Source organism: Gobio gobio (assembly GCF_949357685.1).
Source record: "Gobio gobio genome assembly, chromosome: 7".
NCBI classification, from domain to species: domain Eukaryota; kingdom Metazoa; phylum Chordata; class Actinopteri; order Cypriniformes; family Gobionidae; genus Gobio; species Gobio gobio.
In genome coordinates, this window is record NC_137103.1 from 29,065,390 (window position 1) to 29,083,938 (window position 18,549).

Genomic DNA, 18,549 nt, shown 5'->3' on the forward strand with positions numbered 1-18,549 from the left:
GAGTCTCCATTTCTTGGCATACTCGCTGGGGGAAGGATCCTGGTCACCTGGTGGCAGACCAAATATGATGTCAATAGGAAGCCTTGGATTTCTGCCAAACAGCAAGTAATATGGTGCAAAGCCAGTCGCCTCATTGCGCGTACAATTGTACGCATGTACTACTTTTGCCAGGGAGCTTTTCCAGTCACTCTTAGCCTTCTCTGTCAAGTTCCTCAACATGGCAAGTAGTGTCCTATTAAAGCGCTCTACCTGGCCATTCCCTTGAGGATGATATGGGGTAGTGTGTGAACCCTGTATCCCACAGTATCCTTCCAGTTGTGCGAACAATTTGTTCTCGAATTCTCTACCCTGGTCATGATGCAGCTTAGCAGGGAAACCAAACTTCAGAACATAGTCCCCAAAGATCTTCTCAGCCGCGGTTTTGGCAGCCTTGTTAGTACACGCGTATGCTTGAGCAAACCGCGTAAAGTGGTCCATAACCACGAGTATATACTCGTACCCTCCTTTACAACTCTCCAGGTGTAAGAAGTCGATAGATACCATCTCGAAAGGGTATGTTGTTACCACACTGTTCAGGGGGGCTCTGGTTGGTTTGTTCGGCCTCTTCCTTTTTAGGCAGCTGCACGCTTTTGTTATGTAGTGCTCAACATTTCCTTGCATCCGGGACCAAAAGAATCTGTCACGAATGAGAGCCATTGTTCGCTCAACACCTAAGTGCCCCATCTCTTCATGTAGCTCTTTATAAACAAGTTGACGAAACTTTTTGGGTAACACTAGTTGGTGCCGAGTCTTTGTCCTCCTGTATAGGATGCCATCCTCCCCTACACACAACTTGTTCTTCTCCCTGGCCATGATCCTGACGTCTTCGTGTACCTGCCGCCCCTTCAGATTTGGCCACTGCCCCTTTATCACATAATTGTCACGGGTGACAAAATGCTGGGGAAAGCGGAACCTTTCTTTTTCTTTCCATGTTCCCCGAGGGGAATTATTTTGGCGTAACACCTCACTCCGGTTCCGGGTGCAGCAGAGGCTGTTTCCGAAATCGCCCCCTATACCCTCATTCACTATTCCCTACATTAGTCCACTGATATAGTCCACTTCGAAAACGAGTGAGTGATTTCGGACACTAAGTGCGCCGGAAAGGCTGCCGTTTTTGCAGTTTGTGCTTGCTGTTTGGCAGCTCCAGTAATAATGAAAAGATTTATCCTGAACTCTGCTACGGAAACTAGCATGTAACCTTAATCAAACAATATAATAATCATCTTAAAAAGGATCATTTATACCTGTATGCATGATATTGGGCTGGACCAGTGCGGTTCGGAAGATGGATGGATGATTGATTCAGCTGTGGGCACTATTTGAGGGAACAGCCATTTAGTGGTGTCCGAAACCATAGTGGACGTTATTAAGTGCACTCATACAATCCCACAATGCACCACAATAACGAGTTTGCAACCGATGTATGCTCGACGGCTAGAGAATACCCATAATGCACTGCGAGAGTCGCGCCGTGCATTGAATGAATTCCCGCGTTTCGCCAGGAGATGGCATCGACTCACACACTTTTTAAGACCAATGATATTGGGCGCACTCACTTGTATCGTCTCTAATTGAGCACGTCTGTTTACATACCCTGATAAACACTGATTAAACGCGTTAGTAGCTTTATTTTCACTTTTCTAATATTTTCTTCATATTCATAGAAAATAAATTCCTTTCCGATCTGATATATGATGGAAAAAAGGATCAGTGCGAGTTTGGTAAAAGGCGGATTCGAACCTCTGATCAATTTGCGTCAAATCTTAATGCCATGCGTCTTACCCCTACACTATTGCTGCTGATGAAGATTGTGCATTCCGTAGGTGTGTCTTCGTCAACCAGACGTTTAAACAAGCCGATATATTTAAGTATATTTTTTGTAAATTGCATCTACTCCAGTAAAATGTTTCTGTTAAAGGACCCACCGACATTTTTTTTTGCTTCTGACGCCCATAATATAAATAGTAGCCTACTATAAAGTATGAAATATATAGGCCTACTACGGTATATACAAATATTATTGTTATTTTTTTAATTAAATGCTTATTAGTTACTTTATTATTCCCCTTTCCAAGTAAGTTCAGTGCCACACAAGTAAAGAGTTAAAGGGTTAACTTTAAGCTTGTTGGCTCGTTTTTGGAGTAGTGGAGTAATGGAGAATGAGGGTACATAGGGCGAATCGGACAGCGGTAAGTTCATTCATTCAGGGCGCGACTCTCAGTGCGTTGAGAGTACACTGTCTGGTTGAGTGAGAGAACGTTTCAAAAGCATAAGGAGTTGTTTCTCGTTTGCTCTCGAAATGCTCTCGCGGGACTTTGCTGTCATACGCCGATCGGGCATCGAACAAGCATATTCTCCAGCGCGTACATCTAATGTACACTCGTTATTGCGGTGCATGGTGGGATTGAATGAGTGCACTCAAAAACGTCCACTATTGTTTCGGACACCCCTAAAAATGGATATTCACTCAAATAGTGCCCTATTTAAGGGTATAGGGGGCGATTTCGAACACAGCCACAGACTTTGCCCTGCCTAATTACTGCTGATGCACGGCAGGTGTGAGAGAGAGGGGAGCGGTGTTTGCACCGGCTTTCCGTTTCACAAGAGGAGGATAAAAGAGCCATTCAGAAGAAAAGAGTGGAGTTCAGTTCAGGTCAGGTCAGGTCCGGGTTGAGGTCGAGCTGGTGAAAGTCAACCGGTGTCCAGTTAATCAGCTGTTTGGCTGGGTCTCTGTCGTTGTGTCTTGGGGTAGAAGATCTCCTGGGTGAGCGCTTACATTGGACGCTGTCGTTTAGAGCTGCTTGGAGAATATTACTGGATTGAACGGCTGCTTGGATCTGTGCCGGAAGAGAGAAAGATAAGTGAATTAATTACATCGTTGAATCAAATGTAAAGCTGGAAGAAAAGACTGTGAATGTGAAATTTACTATTGAGGAGGACATCTGTTTCAGAGACGCTGGAGAGGGATTGAGAGTTGAATATTCCCATTCAAATGCATGGATGAAGCGAGGCTTCTGATCAGCCCTACTGTGTGAGTGATTTGCAGTTGTTTGCCTTACCTGATGCACGCTGAATTAATGCTGTGGATTTGTAGTGAACACGAGTGCTGTGTGATATGCTGAGAAGAGTCTCCCAACGTCTGCTTCCATTCTCATGAAATGATCTACTTGTCCCCATCCAAATTCCAGAACGAGACAACTGAACTGGTGAAGTAACGCTTTGTAGTATTCTCTCTTCCACTAAGTATTGTCGTGAAGTAATCCCTCATTGAAGGCTCCTGTTAACCCTCTCTCTCTCTCTGAAATTACAAACCTCGTGAAGAACCGTATGGCTGTGGAAAAGTCTGAACTGTTATACGTATTGATGGAGCTCTGAAGATGTACAACATCGCTGGTAAAGCTGCCTATTGAGTCTCTCGCTAATGTCTAATGAAAGAATCTGCTGTTAAGAGGAGAAGCCTTACCTGTTACCTACCGTCTGAGTTCTGCAGATGTGCAGCAACGCTGTGAAGTGAGTTTTAAAGTCACAAATTCCCGTTCATGTTCTGATGAGAGAATCTGCTGTTGAGAGAAGGAACCTTACCTGGTACCTACCGTCTGAGTCCTGCAGATGTGCAGCAACGCCGTGAAGTGAGTTTTAAAGTCACAAATTCCCGTTCATGTTCTGATGAGAGAATCTGCTGTTGAGAGAAGAGACATTACCTGTTCCTTACTGTTTGAGTCCTGCAGATGTGCAACAACGCTGCGAAGTGAGTTTTAAAGTCACCATTCCCCTCTCACGTCCTGATAAGAGAATCTGCTGTTAAGAGAAGGAACCTTACCTGTTACCTACCGTCTGAGTCCTGCAGATGTGCAGCAACGCTGTGAAGTGAGTTTTAAAGTCACAATTCCCCTCTCACGTCCTGATAAGAGAATCTGCTGTTGAGAAAGTGAACATACCTGTTACTTACCGTTTGAGTCCTGCAGATGAGCAGCAACGCCGTGGAGTAAGCCTTCCTAGCCACTATCGCTCTATTGTCCCCCGAAGACAGTGGAACATCGTTCCAGCGGCTACTCTGGTCCAATAGCCTGAGAAGACAGGAGTTGCTCATTCTTTCCTCAAGTTGATTATCATTCAATAAAGACTATTAATTTTTTACTCAATTACTTGCCTCCTCCTTTGTCCGTTTGTTGCTTAAAAGTTAAAAGTTAATCAGAAACTTGACTGGCTAAAAGCTAAAAGACTGGAAAAATTTTAATTCCTAACTGTTTGTGAAATAAATTGGCAGAAATCACTGAAAATTATGTAGGATTTGGTTTGTGTAGTGTGAGTAAAAGGACTTGAAGTTGTTGTTTTTGAAAAGAAAAAGGAAAAAGCAGATATAGTCACGGACACGGAGGGATTTTAAACAGAGGTACACAGATTGAAAATAAGGAAATAAGTAATAAGTTCAATAAATTGAAGTCTTAAGGAATTCCTTTTAAAGGAAAGATCCATGATCATTTTAAAATAAATTATGAGGTTAAAAATTAATGGCAGTAACTATATAATTAGAGACATAGAGGGTTTAAATGATAAAAATGTTAAAATGATTCGTGAAAAATTCTGATAAAGTTTATTTGACTGGATGTTGGTAAAAACACCGTAGGAGAATGGGTGTTAAAAGCTAAAAACCCTAGAAGCTGATGTTTTGGTTTCAAAAGATAAGCTCATGCTGAGCTGTAATAAAACAATTCGCTTATCTGAATCTGGCCCACCATGTCATTTCTGGTGCTGTGGCTAAAATTGGAAGAGTAACTCAGACTCAATTTAGATGTTTGAAGTTAAATTTATTGTTTGGGCAAAAGACAAATATAAAATTATGGTTATTTGGAACCGTCAATTCTGGCAAAAGATAGAGTTAAAAGGAAAATATCTGTCGCTTATTTGAAAACAATTTTAATTTCTAGCCAGGTCTTACGCTGAGATAGTGTGAAGTCTGACGTTTATTGGAAGATAAATGTGATCTCTAGCCAAGTCTTATGCTGTGCTAGAGTGACAAGTTAAAAGTTTATGAAAATGCAGTACCAGTCCTGAATGCATAGAAGTCTCTCTCTATTTCAAAACCAGCTCAAGGCTGATATCTGAGCCTGTGCCACAGATGATAGATGATCCGAACCAAAACAATCCAGCTGACTTTTGTAGAGACAAATTAATAATGAGCAGATGCAAAAAATGAGTTTGAATAATAATTTGAGTAAACACTAAAAGTAAAATTTGCGGATGAGCAATTAATGTTTAATGTGTGTGTGGGTGTGACTGCACTTTATGTTGTATGTGTTCCTAGAACTGTTCTGTCCTAATTGGGTGTCATTAACCTCTGGAATGAGTATTTGACCATTACAGATGGGTTAAGGTAAACGACAACCTTTAGAGAAACTGATAATTTTGAAGGAATCTGGTGAAAAGATGATCCAGAACACGGGACGAGCTTTAAATGGATTGTTATCCAGCTCTGTCTGTTATAACGACTTTTGTCATTTATGATGTTGATTTGAATTACTCTCTGGATTAGTTAAAGTGGAATTGTAAAGTTAAAGATTGCCGTCCATCATGGGTTAAAACCTTTGTCTAAATTCAACTGAGGGCTTAAATTTAAATAATGTCAATTGATTAAAAATGGTAGGCGTAAATGTTATAGACTTGACGGCAGAGACAAAGTGACAAATTGGCTGAAGTCACTATCTAAATTATCCAGAGACTCCCTCAAAATTCTGAAAGGCCAGAGGGCGACCAAAGAGATAACTTCTAAAAATGAAAAGTTTTATTTTTACTTTATTTTAATTTTTTATGATATTTTGATTTATATAGAGAACCACAATTAATGTTAAAGAAGAAGTGACTTTAAGTCTTTCTGTGTGACTGTGATTGAGATAAGAGGAAAATAATATTTTGGTTTCTGCAGAGCAGGAGAGATAAGAAACAATAATGATCATATTGTGTGGCATCTGCAGATTGATAGAACAATAATGAGAAATAGCCCAAAGATTAATGTTGTGAAATAGAATTTAGGAACACCCGTAAAGTTAAATGGAAAAACAGCTTTAAAAAAATTGATGATGACTTATAGTCCAAATTTAAAGTAATATGGGAAATTATGAAATCTGTAAGTTCTTTGTAAAGTGATGACACGTTTGGGTGTAAGTGGCAAGATAAGGCTAGTGAGGATTTGATGAAGTATCACTACCAAGTGACATGAATTAAGAGGTTTAAGATTTTGGTCATTTGGAGCTTACACCTGAAGAGTTTTAATGAACAAGACATTGAGAATAAAAGAAAATTAAAAAAGGGTACTTTAAGGAAAACCATGATGAATGATCTTAAATGTTTTACTAATCACATGGTGATTAATAATTTGGTATTAGGTATATTTAAGCATAATGTCAATATGATAAAGATGAGTAAACAAGCTGAAGTCATTTTGATAAAAAGGTTTTAACATTAACGATTTTCTTTTTATGGATAAGTCCATCAACAGTTATGTGGGCTATGAGGGGAGAACATGGGTCTGTTGGAAAAAGTAAATTTAGCAAAAGGGTTCTTGAGTAAAAATTAGGAACAAGTTTATGTTTTAAGTGGAAATAATGAGATGGATGATATGAATGTTTTATTTTATTTTCTATTCTTTTGAGGTGGGGCATGCTATATGAGACTGAATGCAATTGGATGGACTATTATATTGTTTATTTTTTTTTATTTTAGGCCACTATTGAGTTTTATACCTGAAAAGGTCTGTTTTGAAAAAGTAATTACAATCCTATTTTTAATTGGAAATTAGGAACCAGCCTAAATTGGTAGACCATTAATACCCCCACTTTGGCCTCAGGAGAAACTTAAAGGGTGGGTTCTAGAATCCACTGCCTCTCCAATATAATTGTATATATATATCTTAATTAAATTTATAATCAAAGACTTAGTCAATATTTATCTTTCTATATTATTATCATGAATTGAATTACCCTCCCTAGGTATGATTTTGTTTCTTCCTCTATATTTTCTAAAAGTTTGTATTTGCTCTCTGAGTGGTGACTGAGGGTCTGTCCTAGGCGTGTGTGATGTCTCACGAGAACACTCGTATCAGGAAAACTGTGTGATCAGGAACTATTATTAACCTGTCTCCATGTTTTTACTCATTTGAAAGCAGACCCGGGGCTCTGCTGACTCTTGAATGCACTTTCCAAAAGGTTCCAGAGAATATCGGATCCTGTTGAGGGTCAACGATCTTAAGCGATGACCAATGAGCATGAGGTGATTCGCCGATGACGGGTAAGCTCTTCTGTTGGCCAGCGGAGGACAACCTAAGCCAATGGGGGTCACCGCCATTGGGGCACCTCCCAGAAAGGGGGGTGTTTTTATGTGAGGTGTGTATGAGAGGTGAGGCAGATGTCTGTGAGGCCAGCAGCATCACTGTGGGGAGGGGAAGCTGTGTTTCGTAGGGGCCAAGGTCAAGACTGGACACAGCAGCCCCTGCCCTAATATTGGCCCCTCTATACCGCTCACCAAATACCGCATAATTGAGAGCCAGGAAACACCTTAAAGATTGGCATTCAAGGGTCAGCTGAGATCATTCTGGTCATTTTAACCTTGCAAATTTCAGTCATGTGTTCAGATTTTAGAGGCATCACACACCTCTAACTTGATGGGAATGCAGCAACAGAGATTGCTCGTTTAGCCCGGCTTTCGGAGATTAAATATGGACTTGTCTTTCATTTCATTTTATTTTATTTTATTTTATTTTATTTTATTTTATTTTATTTTATTTTATTTTATTTTATTTTATTTTATTTTATATTTCCTTTTACTGAAACCCTAAAGAATTGTATGAATACTATTGTACTATATTGTCTGTTCCCCTCTCAATGAGAGAAAGCACGTTATCAGTGTGTTGATCAGGAGTTTTGAGAAGAACATTGGGGCCTTGTTTGTGAGTGGAAGGGGTAAAGAGCCTCAAAACGGGGACTGGTCTTTTTAGTGGCCAGCATGTCCGTGATGAGGTGAAGAGACAATTGTGACCCTAACGGGAAACATGCGTCACCACTTGACCTTCCGTAGTGACCTCACTTGTAGACCAGACGTGGCGGTATGGGACCCCCACATATGGTCTAAAAGGGGGGAATGAAGGGTCAAGGGTCAAGCCAAACATCACTTGTCTCTTCATCAGACACATATCCTTCAAGAATGATTTTATGTTCAATATTAAAATAAGAATGAATGATAATCAAGTTATAACAGTGTCCTACATTTGATAAATCAGTTCTCTATATTCAAGGAGTGATTTTGAATATTGTAGTGTTTTAGTTGCTCTGTGCTTTTGAATCCAGCTCTGATGTCTGTGTCAAGATGTGCTGACAGGAAAATGTCCTTGGTGTTTGAAGTGAGAAGAGCTCAGCATGTGTTAACTGTATGTCTTCCTAAAGCGACCCCCGGGGTCATCTATGTTACAGCTATGTGACTCTTTTGGGGACTCAAAATGTAACAGAAATGTACCTCTCTGATATACTTTTCTTTCTTTATAGAATAGAATAGAATAAAGTCACTTCTGTACTAAATGTAGTATCAGCATGTTTTGCAGATTCAGCTTTGTTGATAGTTAGTTAAGATGTCCCGACCTTGATGGAAACTGTTTTTCTGGGAAACTTTGTGTGTGCGTCTCATGATTCTGTGCAGATCCAGTATTGGAGATGGTCCTTTCTGCAAACGATTCCAGACTTTGAGGCGTCTTTTCTGTGACCTCCGAGGTCATTGAGGATTAATCTGGGCCTGGGCGACACGGAGTCTACGCATTTTTAGTGATATATGCTCCTATCTGTCTACGTGTGGAAAGTTGCTTACATTGCATGTTGTTAGAACCAATCAGAATCATTCCACATGGCAGTAATGACGTGTCTAGACCTTGAAAACCGTATAACTGTTCAGAAAATTGTATGTACGTTAGACGGAGGCGGGGAGACTGTTAGAGGGAGCGCGGCCTACGAACTCCTCTTGAGCTGGCTTCTGCTGATGAAACTGCAAACTATTCTTCAGTAAATTTTCTTTAATTAATCTGACTCCTGACTCCTGGTCTTCATTTTTCACTACTGGTCCTGGGTCCTAAGCTGTTACCCCAACACTAGCTTCCCGGAATGAAGGTGATAATTTCTCTCAGGGGCTGTTAGAGTTCTTGAGCCAAAGCTGATTACAACCAGCTTCTCCGCTTGGCGCTGATAAAGGACCGCTCCTAAGCCCTCCTGTGATGCATCAGTGTGGAGTATGAATGGTTTTTCAAACTCCGGATAACCAAGGACAGGTGGGTTTAGCAGGAAGTCAATCAGCTGACATAAGACTTCTTGGTGTTGTGGTGTCCAAGTAATTGGATGACTGGAGGATAATTGGCCAGTGGTCTTGTTTTTACCTTGTGACTTCCCCTTGCTTTTTGGTTTGTTCTTCTTTCCAGGTCCATCCTCGACCGACAGTAGGCAGTACAGAGGCTTGGCGATTCTTGAGAAGTTTGGGATATATGTTCGATAATAAGAGATGAACCCCAAGACTTTCCTCAGTTCTCCAACTGTCGACGGCCTTCTCTCCTTCAAAGCCTGTACAGGTGCGAGTTCAGCAGGATCCATGGAAAATCCTTCTTTCGACACAATCTTCCCAAGGAATTTCACTCTGTTCTTGAACACTTCACACTTCTTCGGTGTCAGATTTACTCCATGCTTCTGATAGCGATGCAATACCTTCCGGAGATCATTCAAGTGGTCTTCAAATGTACGACTGTGGACAAGATTGTCATCGAGGTAAGGCTGACAACTCTCATCCCGAAGCCCAACCAGACACTCCTCCATGCTACGCTGAAACTCTGCTGGAGCTGAAGATAGGCCAAAGGGGATCCTAATCCACTCGTACAGCCCCCAGGGAGTGATAAATGCTGTGAGTGGCTGGCTGTTTTCCTCCATGAACCCCTGATGGTATGCTTTGCCTTGGTCCAGCACCGAAAACCACACGCTCCCACTCAGACTGTTCAACATGTCCTGCACACTAGTGTTAATTTCGTCAGACGAGACGAGACTAAATATGTTCGTTAACGACCTTTTTTTCCGTGACGAAGACGAGACGATGACGAGACTGCACCAATGTCCAAAAACACTGACTAAGACTAAATTAACATGCATTATTGTTGACGAAAAAGGACGAGACTAAAATGTTTTGCATAAAATAAAAACTAAGATAAAATCTCTCTTCATTTTCGTCTACAATCGTGTCTACATTTTCATTATGAGATGAATATTCAGCTGTTCAAAATATTCCGAAAGAGTTCCCGCTGTTGCTCGAGTAGGCTACAGGTCTCTCTCAGACTCTGCCTGTCATCTCGCGCCGGCACGCATGGTCACGTGGTTCCCGGAGCGCTCAATACTTCTAGTGCTGTGTCAGTGTATGTGAATGGCTTAAGCCGCGCAAGTTACACAACAGCTTCACTATACAGGTGTTTGCAGCAATTTTTGGTAAACCGTACAGCATAGTGTGCGTCAGCCACATTTACAGTATAATTTTATTATGGAGTGGTAGAGATACAAAATTGTTAACATTAATATTAATGTTTTTCTTGTATTTAGCCCTCAGGTATTCCTTACTAATTAAGTCACACTTATACTCATTGATGGTCAAATGTGATCATACACCTTAACTATTTTAAAAATAAATAGCCTATATTTTAATTCAATAATATTTATTGAATATTTTGAGGAGATCTTTTGGTACTAAATACTATTTGTGCAATACTTATGGTCCATTAATGACCACTTAAAATATTTTTCTTCTAATATTTGTATTATTTATATTACAATTAGTGTATTAATTAAGGTTAAAATAGAGAATTCCACTGCAAAGAGGCAAATTAGAGCCATTTTGTGGCTGGAAAAATAAAAAAAATTCACTTGTTAATAAATATACATGAAGTCTAGTTGCTCAAAAGATCATAACTGATCATAACTGCTTACTTATTTGGGAAATTTTGAAATGTTAATAATAGTGAATAGTAAAGAATGCAAGCAAATATAGGCCTAATATAACCCCAAAAAATTGTAAAAAACGTATTTTTCCTTATATGTACAGTAGGCAATATACATATGAATTCATACTGAATCAAGATCGAAATCAATATGTGTGCCCATCGTCTCATAAGCTAATGCTGATTTTAGGCATCTATGGCAGCTGTAAATCAACCAGTTAGCTATGGTGTTGTGGCACAAACATTATGCAGGTTATATGTACTTTATGTAACTTATTTTGCCACAAAATATATTGAGTTTTCCTTTGACTAAAGCTAGACTAAAATGACTAGACTTTTGGTCGACTAAAACTTGACTAAGATACCTTGAGTTGTCGTTTGACTAAAACTAGACTAAAATGACGAGACTTTTAGTCGACTAAAACTTGACTAACAAAAAAAGATATGTGAATGACTAAATATGACTAAAACTAACAAGGAGATTTGGCACAAGACTAAGACTAAGACTAAATTAAAAATGGGTGACAAAATTAACACTACTGCACACGTGGTATGGGGTGACGATCAGGGATGGACTTCCGATTCAGCTCCCGATAATCACAGCAGAGCCTTAGACTGCCGTCTTTTTTCCGTACACAAACGATTGGTGATGAGTATGCTGACCTGGATTTCTTGATCCATCCTCGATTCAATAGATCTTCTAGATACTCTTTTACCTCTTTGTGTAGGGGCCTGGGCACCGATGTGTATGTGCGCCTCACCGGAGTGGAATCACTCAGCCGGATTTTAAGTTGCAATGAAGGAATACAGCCTACATCATTGTCATCTTTTGAGAATGCCTCACACCCTTCTCTAAGCACTCGCCGCACTTGACTCTGTTGATTTGGTGTCAAGTGAGTGAGGCAGACTGGTGGGTCCCACCGGTCTGTGTCCTCCTGAGCTTGAGTTGCTTCCACTCCTACCCTTGTCTCTGGCATTTCACTTGAACGGCTTTCTCTCTCTTCATTAGAACTCAGCTGCTCAGAGGGTAGTATCTGGGCTGGCCTGGCTTCTACTGGGTATACTGCCTTCACTTGCTGTACATAACCAAGCACTATGCGAGGGGGAAGGGTGATGTCATGACTGTTGTCATTTGTAACAGGGATCGTAACTCGAGTCCAGCTTCCTTTTTGCAGCTGGATCATAGTCTCTGCCACCATCAGTCCATCTGGCCATCTCCGGCTCTCTGTTGGCTCGAAAACAACTTCCCGTTTCAGGGGAAAGGGGTCTGTTCGCACACTGCACTTTACCCCCTTTGTGTGACCTGCTGGTATCACTGTTCTGAGTCGACCTGCTCTCACCATCCCTTCTGATGAATCACTGCTGTTGTTTTGCTCCAGTTGAATTAACACTTCGGTTTTCTTACAGTCCAGAGAAAAAGCTTTGCTCACTGCTGTCGAGCTGACTGGCAGTTGGTGCTCCACACCAATTTTGAGTAGCTGTTCAATGACATTGTAGCCGACAATTGGGTCTCCTGCCACTCCAGAGTCATGTGAAACGAGCATGGGCACCAATAATTCAGGCTGTTGTGCCTCCTCTTCTCCCAGCTGAAACTTTACTTCCACCCAGCCTATGAAAGGAATTGGTGTTTGGTTAACGGCTTTTCCGACCAACGTTCCACAGCCCAATATTTCTTCCATGCTGCGTACAGTGGTGTGCGGAAGGTGGCTCGCTTTACATTCCTCATTAATCAGGCATATTTGTGATCCCGTATCCCACAACGCTTTAGTTGCCACTCCATCTATGAAGCAGTTTATCATGCATTTCTTCCCAATTAAGTTCAGTAGCTTTAAATGACAATGGGAAGAAAGGTGACTCACATAGGTGGAATCCTCCCCCCTACTTGCCAGCATCTGCTGCGGGGTAGCCTCTTTTGCCTCCAGCTGTTTAATCCTCTGAAGAAGTTCCTCCATGTTACTACTCTCCTCCACCTGGCTAGGATGTGACACAGTTTGTACTGCCAAGTCCACTTGCTCCATTCTATCTGACGGCTTCCTTATGCCTCTGCAACCTATAGAGAGATGTCCTGCCTGCCCACACTTAAAGCAGTGCACGCACTGGTCTTCAACACCATTCTCCCTACATTCTCTGCACCCCTTCTTTGTTTTCCATCGCGAAGGAACAGTCAACCCCTTTTGACTGAATAAGGTTTTTCTCATTTCCTCCACCTCCTCTTTTAACTGTTTCACTACTTCATAAAGTTCAGTGTCCTTCTGATTATTAGCCGTAGTTTTTCGAACTTTACTTCTAACCACTTGGGCGGAGGTGTCTTGGACACCAGCATGAGCTCCTCCTGTACAGCTGTTCTTTTGAGGCGTTCCCAATTCAGCTTCTATCTCACTGACCTTGGTGACTTTGTTGCTGTTTTTCCTTAGCTTCGCTTGTCTTTCATACTCAATGCTAGATGCCTCATTCATCTTTTCTATAAGTACCTCGTCAGTTATCTGCAGGTCATCCAGATAAGTTTTGAGTTGAAATTTCAAATTGTCACTCAACAGCCCAGTGCTGATAGATCGTAAAAACTTGTTCTGTATGAACTCTGGGCTGCACTGTTCATCAGCCCCAACCTCTCTGGAGGCCAGCAGCAGCCTTTCCTTAAGTTCAATGGCACGAAACAGAAAGTTTTGAGGCGATTCTCGAATATCCTGGCTGATGTTGACCAGTTTGTGGTAGAGGTCTGTGGAGCTGTCCTCCTTAAAGTGTCCTTTTAAGATAGTTTTTAGCTGGGGCAGAGTGAGATTGCTCTTTATCTCCAACATATCACGTAAGCTGAGGCTGGGGCTGATGGCTTTCACCACCGCATCAATCACTTCAGCATCATTATACCCCTTGCTGAGCCCCATATCAATCTGATGCATTAGATTGGTATAAGAGAGTTTTTCTTTCTGGCCTCTTTCCCCTATCTGGCCACATATCTTAAACTCTCGCCTTATTGTGACTTCAGAAAGCCTGTTTGTGGGTGAGGGGGTCTCCCTTTGTTGAACAGGTGTCAGAGGAGGTCCACTTCCATCAACTTTTTCACTCAATTTATTGATCTGTTCAACTAATGCTTGAGTACAGGTCTGGAAATTTAGCTGAAGCTCTGCATACTGCTTTTGCAATCTTTGGAGTTCACCAGCCTCAGCTGCGTTCTTTGAACTAACTTTGGTAACGTGATCACCCTGTCTTAGTTGCATTGCTTGCTCCAGTAAATTATTTAAATACTGTTCTGCAATCTCCTCTTCTTCTGTCTCAATAACATTGTCCACAGACTCACTGATCATGCGAATTAACACATGTTTTTTCTGATCCTGAGAGATGGACAGCTTCGCGAAACTGCACGCTGTTCAATGTGCAGGTGTAGTAAAGCCTCACCCACCCTGTCATGCAGACTTTCCAGCTCCATTTTAAATAGCGCAATTCCCTGATTGTGTGCTGCATGCGCGTCTCAGTCTCGCTCTCGCTCACCCGCTGGGCGCTTGCTGCATGCGCGTCTCCGTCTCGCTCTCGCTCACCCGCTGGGCGCGTGCTGCATGCGCGTCTCCGTCTCGCTCTCGCTCACCCGCTGGACCCGTGCTGCATGCGCGTCTCCGTTTCTCTCATGCACAGTTCATCTCCTGGGACTGGCTCGCCAATTTGTTAAACACCCGAGTAATAACACCAACTCTCGAGCATGTTGTGATTCAGGTTCTTTACTTTGCTTCACACTGAAATTTCAAAACATGAACAGTACATGAGATGCCGTTGCCCACGCACACACATGGTAACTTATAACAACGAATGCGCATGCGTCTATCACCTACAACCCTTTTAACTTTAACACTTTCTTTTGCTTCATTCATGTCTAAGTGGCACCATAACTTTGCCAATATCGACGAACAACCCAGCCCATCTCTGTCTTCGTCTTGCTGACAGAGATTATCAATATCAAAGACACCTTCATGCATATAATCACGGATAGATCTGATTAACACTCTATATTGAGCGATTAACCGCTGTAACAGCCTATTTAACTTATTCCTCACTCCTTCACCTCATACAACAGTTTGTGCATCGATTTGCAATTATCTCTTACCTGAAATTACAAAACATGAACAGTACATGAGATGCCGTTGCTCACGCACACACATGGTAACTTATAACAACGAATGCGCATGCGTCTATCACCTATAACCCTTAGCTGTTCACGTGTACCTCTCAGACCTAGTCTATGACTTACAGGTTGTATAAGCCTAAATTAATAGTTTTTTCTAACACCCATGAAAATCACATTTAATCCAGTTTATGAACATTGGAACACATGGAATAAAATAACAATTAAAGATAAAAATAAAGATTAAATAAAGATTATTCTAGGTGTTGTACACAGGCGGGAAGGGGGGGCTCAGATTATGCACACATCTTTCACCATCCTTGTCACAGGGTGTTTGGTGTTGGTTCATGTTCATTGTTCCTTGTTCATGTTTTAGTTTATCATGTTCTTGCTTTGTTTTAGTGTCATGTTCACAGTCTTGTCATGCACTTCCTGGTTTTGTCATGTTTCAGTGTCATGTGAATCCCATGCCCTCATGTGATCTTGTGTCTTGTCCTGTCATTGGTTCATTGTCTCATCACTGTTCACAGGTGTCACTTGTCTTGTCATTAGTCTGTGTGTGTATTTAAGCCCTCATGTTTGCCATGTGTCTTTGTCTGTTATTAACGTTGTACCCGTTGGTGGTGAGTGTTCTCAAGTCTGTTATGTTTAATCAAGCCAAGTTTATTGTCAAGCCAGGTTTTGTTTGTTGTTTTGCCAAGTTTTGAGTTATGTTAGGATTTATGTTTGGATAAATAAATGCTGCACATGGGTTCTGAACATTTGCCTCCAGTGGACCGTATGTTACAGAATAACAGACCGCCATTATGAACCCAGCAGTTACCATTGCCCACCCTTGTCAAGGCCAGCGTCCCATAGGGGACTATGTCAGAGACTTTATTCGGTTCATGGATTTGTTGCCCTGGAATGAGACCTTACTTAAGAGGTGCTTTTGTTCCGGTTTGGACTCTGACATTGCAGCCCTCATGCCATCAGAGGAACACCCCTGCAGCTTCTGGCAATGCATTGATTTTATTTTGTTTCTAAGTGGCTCAGATTGGACGGTAGGAGAGGCAAAGGACTATTATAGCCACGTCCACGCTCCAGCCCACGTCCACGCTCCAGCCCACGTCCATGCTCCAGCCCACGTCCATGCTCCAGCCCACGTCCATGCTCCAGCCCACGTCCAGGCTCCAGCCCACGTCCAGGCTCCAGCCCACGTCCAGGCTCCAGCCCACGTCCAGGCTCCAGCCCACGGCCACGTCCAGGCTCCAGCCCACGGCCCCGTCCAGGCTCCAGCCCACGGCCCCGTCCAGGCTCCAGCCCACGGCCCCGTCCAGGCTCCAGCCCATGGCCCCACTGTCCCGCCCAAGAAAATTTTGGGGGGGGACAAGGGGTACATGGAGGCCATGAAGGCCACGCCTCTGTGGCCCCCTGAACCGCCATTACTGCCATGGCCTGTAGAACTGCCGTTGCCGCCATGGCCGCCCACGCCACAGGGTCCAGGTCCGCCCACGCCACAGGGTCCAGGTCCGCCCACGCCACAGGGTCCAGGTCCGCCCACGCCACAGGGTCCAGGTCCGCCCACGCCACAGGGTCCAGGTCCGCCCACGCCACAGGGTCCAGGTCCGCCCACGCCACAGGGTCCAGGTCCGCCCACGCCACAGGGTCCAGGTCCGCCCACGCCACAGGGTCCAGGTCCGCCCACGCCACAGGGTCCAGGTCCGCCCACGCCACAGGGTCCAGGTCCGCCCACGCCACAGGGTCCAGGTCCGCCCACGCCACAGGGTCCAGGTCCGCCCACGCCACAGGGTCCAGGTCCGCCCACGCCACAGGGTCCAGGTCCGCCCACGCCACAGGGTCCAGGTCCGCCCACGCCACAGGGTCCAGGTCCGCCCACGCTCCCAGGCCCGGCCTTGTCATGTCTGGGTCCGGTGCCCCTGCACGGGCCTGGCCCACCATCCCTCCCCCAAGACCGCCCCCCAAGACTTTTTGTTAAGACTCTTTGTTAGGTTATTGATGTGTTGGTGTTTGGGCGTCAGGGGCCGCCCATAGAGGGGGGGATCTGTCACAGGGTGTTTGGTGTTGGTTCATGTTCATTGTTCCTTGTTCATGTTTTAGTTTATCATGTTCTTGCTTTGTTTTAGTGTCATGTTCACAGTCTTGTCATGCACTTCCTGGTTTTGTCATGTTTCAGTGTCATGTGAATCCCATGCCCTCATGTGATCTTGTGTCTTGTCCTGTCATTGGTTCATTGTCTCATCACTGTTCACAGGTGTCACTTGTCTTGTCATTAGTCTGTGTGTGTATTTAAGCCCTCATGTTTGCCATGTGTCTTTGTCTGTTATTAACGTTGTACCCGTTGGTGGTGAGTGTTCTCAAGTCTGTTATGTTTAATGAAGCCAAGTTTATTGTCAAGCCAGGTTTGTTTGTTGTTTTGCCAAGTTTTGAGTTATGTTAGGATTTATGTTTGGATAAATAAATGCTGCACATGGGTTCTGAACATTTGCCTCCAGTGGACCGTATGTTACAATCCTACATAACTCTACACACACCATCTAATGATTAGCCGCATCAAACTACACGTGAAAAATATCAAACTACATGTGAAAAATGTAAAACAACAGTACAATATTGTGTCAATGAATTCTTGTTCAGTGTGCATTGAAGTGACATGAGTTTGTCATAGCGCTCAAAGGTACATGTGTGCACAAATACACCACATATACAATATGCACAATTGTTGCATACTTCATATGTCAAAAGGAGCATGACACTACCATCTGTTCCACAGCTCTGACATGCATCATTGTAATTAATAATATTAATCATGTGCCTATCTTACTGCAGTTTGCAGGTTTATTTCTAACACTTTCAGTTCCCTCAATTCCCTGAGACCTTCTCCTTGCCCCACACACCTTCACTGAATCTACTGGCTTATCAGTTACTGATTGGATGTCTACATCTGTTTCAAAGAAAGCTTTTAAGTCAGGATAAATGATATCCGGCTGACTAAATTCTCCCTCATCAGTTTTTACTGCATCTTTGTTGCGGTGTAATTTCCTAGTCAAAGAAGATATTCTAGCCCGGAGCTCATTGTTCTGTTTCTCCAGCTCTGAGTTGCGTTTAGACTGTTCTGTAACTATTGCTAAAACAAATTCTCTGTGACAACAAATAATGCCTTTCACATTGTTCTTGCGAATACATGCTCCTAAAACTTTTTTACATTCATCAATCGACCAAGTCTTGTCTGGATGTATCTCATATTTCTGCGTTAGTTCTTGCTTAACTTTCTCTGTGACAATTAAATCCATCTGCACTCCTAACCGTGATTTGAAATCACTTTCGGTCCACAAAGGAGCTGCGAGACCACCTTTTTTAGTTGTGGGGATTAGTCTAGCACTTTTCCTAAACATTT